This window comes from Macrobrachium rosenbergii, chromosome 54 (genome assembly GCF_040412425.1).
Source record: "Macrobrachium rosenbergii isolate ZJJX-2024 chromosome 54, ASM4041242v1, whole genome shotgun sequence".
NCBI classification, from domain to species: Eukaryota; Metazoa; Arthropoda; class Malacostraca; order Decapoda; family Palaemonidae; genus Macrobrachium; species Macrobrachium rosenbergii.
The window spans coordinates 24,124,040-24,131,800 of NC_089794.1; the positions used below are offsets into that span (position 1 = coordinate 24,124,040).

At 30.5% G+C, this 7,761-nt stretch overlaps 1 long non-coding RNA gene across 1 annotated transcript; it reads right to left on the reverse strand.

Annotated features, from left to right (window-relative positions):
• Positions 1–1,795: 1,795 nt before the first annotated feature.
• LOC136834526 (uncharacterized) lies at positions 1,796–4,761 on the reverse strand. Its single transcript, XR_010851840.1, has 4 exons — positions 4,629–4,761; positions 2,496–2,605; positions 2,143–2,255; positions 1,796–1,911 (listed from the first exon to the last, which is right to left on the reverse strand). It is a non-coding gene; the product is annotated as an uncharacterized lncRNA (long non-coding RNA).
• Between the last annotated feature and the right edge of the window lie 3,000 nt (positions 4,762–7,761).

Sequence of the window (7,761 nt, forward strand, 5' to 3'; positions counted from 1 at the left end):
GGTGCCATCACTCAAAAAAGATTGAGAACCACTGCATCCAAGACCATGGGAGAATTTTATTCACGATATCCATTACCATAAATCCAGCACTTACCTGTAAAAAAATATAATGTTACAAAAAGAACTATTAACAATCTCAATACAATGAATTTGAATTAAAAATGAAATTATGCATTTTTAGTAAAATAGAGGTTGGATCATCATGAACAATTTATGAAATAGACAAGGAATTTTAACATCAAAAAGCTATTTCAAGACAGGTTCCTATGGTACCAAGAAACTGCTAATAGTAGTGTAATTAAGTGCCACTTATAGGCAAGCAAATCAAGTAGCCAGAGTTGTCAAGCAAATAGGAGAAATTAAAATAGTCAGGGACACACAAGAAATGCTAGCAAAAGCAAGTAGCCTCAGTAGCAGAGAAAATGTTGCAAGCCAAATAGCTAAGGGTACTTAAATGCTAGCAGGGCTAAGTAGCCAATGTTACCGTGCAAATAGCAGTAATTCAAATAGCCAGGAACTCCTTAGAAATACTAGCCTGAGTAGCAGAGAAAATGTTGCAAGCCAAGTAGCTAAGGGTACTTAAATGCTAGAAGGTCTAAGTAGCCAATGTTACCGTGCAAAAAGCAGTAATTCAAATAGCCAGGGACACCTTAACAATACTAACAAAATCAGGTAGCTTGAGTGGCCGAGAAAATAAAAAGTCTAGTAGCCATGGGTACAGAAACAAATGCTTTAGTAGCAAGTCTAGTAGCCAAAGGGTACTGAACACATAGCTAGCAAGTCTAGTAACACATGCTAGCAAGTCTAGTAGCACATGCTAGCAAGTCTAGTAGCCAGGGTACTGACACATGCTAGCAAGTCTAGTAGCCAAAGTACTGACACATGCTAGCAAGTCTAGTAGCTAAGGGTAGTAGCTAAAGGGTACTGAACACATGCTAGCAAGTCTAGTAGCCAAGGGTACTGAACACATGCTAGCAAGTCTAGTAGCTAAGGGTACTGAACACATGCTAGCAAGTCTAGTAGCCAAGGGTACTGAACACATGCTAGCAAGTCTAGTAGCCAAGGGTACTGAACACATGCTAGCAAGTCTAGTAGCCAAGGGTACTGAACACATGCTAGCAAGTCTAGTAGCCAAGGGTACTGAACACATGCTAGCAAGTCTAGTAGCCAAGGGTACTGAACACATGCTAGTAATCAAGTAGCGAGTGGTACTTCATAATGCTAATAATTACAAATAGCCAGGGGCACCAAATGAATAAAAACTAGTAGTTATGGGCACAGGCATAATGCTAGCAAGTCAAGTAGCAAAACGTGCTGGACAAATGCTAGCCAATCAAGAAGTCCAAGATACCAAACAAACATTAGCAAATCAAGTAGCCAGATATACCAAACAAATGCTAGCAATGCAGATAACTAGGGATACCAAGCAGTAGTCAGAAAATCAGGTTGGGATACCAAACAAATGCTAGCAATTCAGGTAACTAGGGATACCAAGCAAAGACTGAAAATCAGTTAGGGATACCAGACAAATGCTAGCAATTCAGGTAGTCAAGGCTACCAAACAAATGCTAGTAATCAAGTAATCAGGGATCCCAAACAAACGCTAGTAAATCAGGTAAGGATACCAAACAAATTCTAGCAATTCAGGCTGGGATACAAAATGTAGAAAAAAAGGCATGGTTACCAGAGAATGCTGGAAAATCAGGAAGGAATACCAAACAAATGCTAGTAAATCACACAGGGATACCAACCATTACTAATACTGTTATTTAAAGAATCAGCTATAAATCTGAATACTAACCTTGAAAGGACTTGAACCACATAGATTTCCTTTTGTAACCACAATTAAGTCTTCAAGAGAGGCACAAAATCTTCTGATCACGATATCGACCTTCTTGTGTTGCCCAGAACCTGTAAAACATTAAATTTGTAATATGGACCTAGATGGAAAATGCCATGCTATTAAGATTATTATACGATAGGAATTGTAATAAATGAACAAGAAACTGATTCCCATTACTGATACAGTGATTAAATTATTCAACTAGAAATATATCACCAAACTAATTTTCTAATATAAATAAAGTTACATCACTCGTACTGTACCATGATTTCAAAGCAGGCCCAAAGCTGAGTACTAACCTTCATAAAACTTAAAACCACAGAGATATCCACTTCTAACCAAAAGGAAGGTCCTTAAGTGAGGTACAAAGAATTTTGCATCACGAAACCAATCTTCTTTTGTAGCCCAGAACCTGAAAATACGTTAAATTTATAGTAAGGAACTAAATGGTAAAAAAACCACTTTATGCTTAAAACTTATGATATTGTAGTTAATATGATAAGTGAATAAGCAAATGATTTACATTACTAATACTGTTATTTGAAGATTCAACTAGAAACATGATACCAGAATTCACATTTATATAATTGACAAGTTTACGTCACTCGTACTGTGGCATGATCTTAAAGCAGATAATAAGCTGAATACTAACCTTCACAGAACTTAAATCAATTAGATTTCCTTTTATAACCACAATTAAGTATTCAAGAGAAGCACAAAAACTTTTGATCGCAAAACGATTCTTCTAGTGTTGCCCAGAACCTGAAAATAAGTTAAATTGTAGTTTGGAAGTAAATAATAAAAATGCCACTTTATACTTTAAGCTTATGATATTGTAGGAATTATGTTAACTGTACAAGTATTTGAATCCCATTACTGATACAATGATTTGTGGGTTCAGCTAGAATCATAATACCAGAACCTATCGTATCCCAAAAATATGGTTACGTCACCCGTAAGATGGGGTAAGATGGTAATTTTACGAATCATACCTGTATTTATAACTGAATGAATTGATTACAAGTAAATATTTCTGTATTTTTTGTAATCTATCTATATTCATTTGATCCGAAGTTGAAAAACTTTAATGTGATTTTACGATAGTGTAATTGCAAATCTATTAAGAAAACAAAATTGCTATTGAATTGAGTTTAACAAGACTTAAAGAAGGCCATTTACAACTATAATTATTAATTGAATAACAAGCCCTTTTAAAATCAACCGAAACTTAAAATATAAACAAATAATAGTTAAAACAACTTTAAAATTAGTGATATCTAAGGAAAAACCGTAAAAATTAAAAAATAATTAAATAACTATTGAGAAAAAGCGTAAAACTAAAAAAAAGTGATATCTATTGAGAAAAAACGTAAAACTGAAAAAATTAAGTGATATCTATTGAGAAAAAACGTAAAACTAAAAAAATTAAGTGATATCTGTTGAGAAAAAACGTAAAACTAAAAAAAATAAGTGATATCTGTTGAGAAAAAACGCAAAACTGAAAAATTAAGTTATATCTTGAGAAAAAAAAAAAAACGTAAAAACTTAAAAAATTAAGTGTATCTATTGATAAAAACAAAACTAAAAAAAAGCAATCTCTAGTGAGAAAAAACCCGATAATTTTCTAACCAACAAGAGTTTGCAATGAACATTAGTTTCAACAACATTAAGCAAAATTTTCAGTGACTACGCAATTGCAAATTAACTAAAAATCAAAGGTCAATTAAGGTAACCTTTAAGTCAGTTAGCTTATAATAATAATAATAATAATAATAATAATAATAATAATAATAATAATAATAATTTCAACAACACTAATATTATTATATTTTTTACACAGTGACTTTCGTCATCTTTAAACATTAACTGAAATAATAATAATAATAATAATAATAATAATAATAGTCATTAATAATAATAATAATAATAATAATAATAATAATAATAATAATAATAATAATTTAATTGACAAGTTTTCGTTATCATTAAACAGCTACTGAATATAATAATAATAATAATAATAATAATAATAATAATAATAATAATAATAATAATAATTTTTTACACAAGTCTTCCATCATCGTTAAACAGCTACTGAAATAATAATAATAATAATAATAATAATAATAATAATAATAATAATAATAATAATAATAATAATAATAATAATGATAGGGTCCTTCGTCATAGTTAAACAACACTTTCCAAACAATTAAGTAACTACGTGACTGTAAATTAAATAAAATCAAAGATAATTTAAAATACCCGGAAAATCATTTAGCTTACAATAAACAAATAACAGTTTCAACATTTTTCCCCGTAGGAAGGGTAATGCCGTCAGTACACCTCATGCGACACACTGTAAGCGTTACTTAAGGTTATTTGCAACGTGCAATCGGCCCCTAGTTGCAACCCCTTTCGTTTCTTTTACTGCACCTCCTTTCATTTTCTCTCTTATTCCATCTTACTTTCCACCCTCTCCCAACAACTGATTCTTAAAGCAACTGCGATGTTTTCCTCCTGTTACACCTTTCAAACTTTGTCTCAATTTTCCGTTTCAGCTCTGAATGACCTCATTGGTCCCAGTGCTTGGTCTTTGGCCTAAATTCTATATTTAGTTCAATTCAACACTATTCAAAAATTAAGCGACTACGTGATTGTGAACTAAGTAATGAAATAAACAACAAAATCAAATATCACTTGAGGTAACCGTAAACACTATAAAACTCACGTACAGTAACTGTCTGATTAAACTAATAACTTTTTAAATAATACAAAAACTTACCGTCAGTTAAGTTTGCAAGTATTCCCACCTCGTGCACACCTTCAATAACCACTTATTTCTCCGAAAATCACTAAGGAAAACTAATGAAACACTAAGTTCCAGTCCCCAAGAACACACTAACATCACCCAGCAATGAAAAATGTCTTCACTGAGATACTACGGTGACGGCCTGCGCCTGCGGTTCCGTTCAGCCTTCAGCTGTCATGACGTCATCGGCAAGGACTCTGTAGTCAAACAGATTCGGGAGTGACAAGTCCTTGCTGCGTTTTCGTTTGGTGGGAAATTTAAATAGCTGAATGAATCCATTTGTTTTTTTTAAATATTAACGTAAGTAGCCTTACTTAGGTTAATATTTAACGATGACGCAAGACCTATTATTATTATTATTATTATTATTATTATTATTATTATTATTATTATTATTATTTTAGTAGCTGTTTAACGATGACGGAAGAATATTTGTGTTAAAGTATTATTATTATTATTATTATTATTATTATTTATTATTATTATTATTATTATTATTATTATTATTATTGTAGCTATTTAACGATGCCGAAAAATTATTTCAAATCATTATTATTTTGAGGTTCTATTTGCACATCAGCCTAAAAGCCTTTGCATCAATAGTTCCTAAATATATATATTTGTTCATACCAATTTCCCTTAACAGGATAATTTAAATAATTTCTAAATATATATTTGTCCATAGCAATTACCCTTTACAGACCTCGGTAAACCTTGAATAATCATTCAGGATAATTTCAATAATTTCTAAAAATATATATTTGTCCATACCAATTATCCTTTACACAAACCTCGTAAAATCTTGAATAATCATTCAGGATAATTTCAGTAATTTCTGTATATATGTTTGTTCATAACAATTACCCTTTGCAGACCTCGTCAAACCTTGAATAATCTTTCAGGATAATTTCAATAATTTGTAAATATATATTTGTCTATATCAATTACCCTATACAAACCTCTGTAAAACGTTGAATAATTATTCAGGATAATTTCAATAATTTCTAAATATATATTTGTTCATAAAAATTACCCTTTACAGATCGTCAAACTTTGAATAATCATTCAGGATAATTTCAACAATTTCTAAATATATATTTGTTCATACCAATTACCCTTTACAGAACTCGCCAAACCCTGAATAATCATTCAGGATAATTTTATCCTCCGCAGAGGAATTCTCTGAATGAGTTCAACCTATTGGAAGCTCCGTATCACTTGCGCTACGTGTCATGGCCAGGTAATTAGAATTGATGAGGCAGTGTTGTGTTTTACCTGTTCGTTCATTCGTCTGTCAGGTGTTTTGGAAGTCCTTTGGGATATGATAAAAAAAAATAAATAAAAAGCCTTGGGATTTTTCTAGATAATACTCGGTTTGGGTGATAAATGTTTTAGTTATACAGTTCGTAAAGGTAGCTTGATTGTTAGGGATTTAGAGATGGGTAACATATGTGTATGTGTATGTGTGTATATATATATATATATATATATATATATATATATATATATATATATATATATATATATATATATGTATTATTCAGTACAGAGAGAGAAAGAGAGAGAGAGAGAGAGAGAGAGAGAGAGAGAGAGAGAGAGAGAGAGAGAGAATCCTCATCACTTTAAATTTTGAAGTCAATTTAAATTTATGAAGTCTGTGCTTTAACAGAAATATCTATATATATATATATATATATATATATATATATATATATATATATATATATATATATATATTCACACACACATACATATACACACACATATATGTATACATACACATATACACATATAAATATACATCCTTTACCCAACTTTAATTCTTTCCTAGTAAGACACCTTAAAAGATCATTAAATGAACGTGTCTGTTAGCTCTCTCTCTCTCTCTCTCTCTCTCTCTCTCTCTCTCTCTCTCTCTCTCGAACAAAGTACCATCCGAATTATTAGGTCTCAGGGCAATCTAACCCTTTTATTGTCTGGAATCACCTCAGCCCAAACAACCAACCCAGGAAAGTTCAGAAGAAGTTTTTTTTCTTAATAGGAATTGATCTGATATATATCACTTATTCAGACAGGAGGAGTTCAGTGACCTTCTGGAATCTTACAGCCTGGTAGCCTTTGGCCTTTCAGAGCCCGTTATCTGTTACTTGCTTTCTTCTTTAAATCTTTAGCTGGAACACGTTATGGACAGAGTCAACAGATCTATCTATCTATCTATCAGTCTGTCTATCTATATATATATATATGTATATGTATATTCATATATATACATAAAAGTATACACATACATATACATATACAGTATATATATGTATATATTCATATGTGCATATGTATATATTTAAATATTATATTATATATATATATATATAATATATATACATACATACACATATATGTGTATGTATGTATATATATGTATCTATACATACATATATATGTATATATTCAAATATATACATAAGCACATATGGATATATTATATATATATTTAAATATATATATATATATATATATATATATATATATATATATTTAAATATATATATATACATATATATATATATATATATATATATATATATATATATATATATATATATATATATATATATATATACATATATACACACACACAGATCATTGTTAAGCATTGGCAACAATCATGAACAACAGAACATAAACTGAAGAACAATCACTGTCCAACAGCCAAAATTTAATTTCCAAAAGCAGAACTGAACAGCCGAAAAATAAAAAAAAAAGAATATTTTTTCATACCATGTCTTTTGAATTGGGAGCCATCAATCCCCTTGTGACCGATTCTGCAAAAAGTCGGGTTTTTTCCGCAACTAGATTTTCGATTTCAATCTATTTTTATTTCGTTTCTATAAAAGAATCAATTTAGTTGCAGGCGGAGAACATTCTCTTGCGTGGCGTTTTAATTTTCTGGCTTCCTGTGTATGTATGTGTGTGTGTATATATATATGTACGTATATATACATACATATATATATACAGTATATATATAAATATATAATCTACTCATATTCACAACCTAATCCTCCAATAATCTCCTACTGTCCCACTGCCCGTAAAACCCTTACCC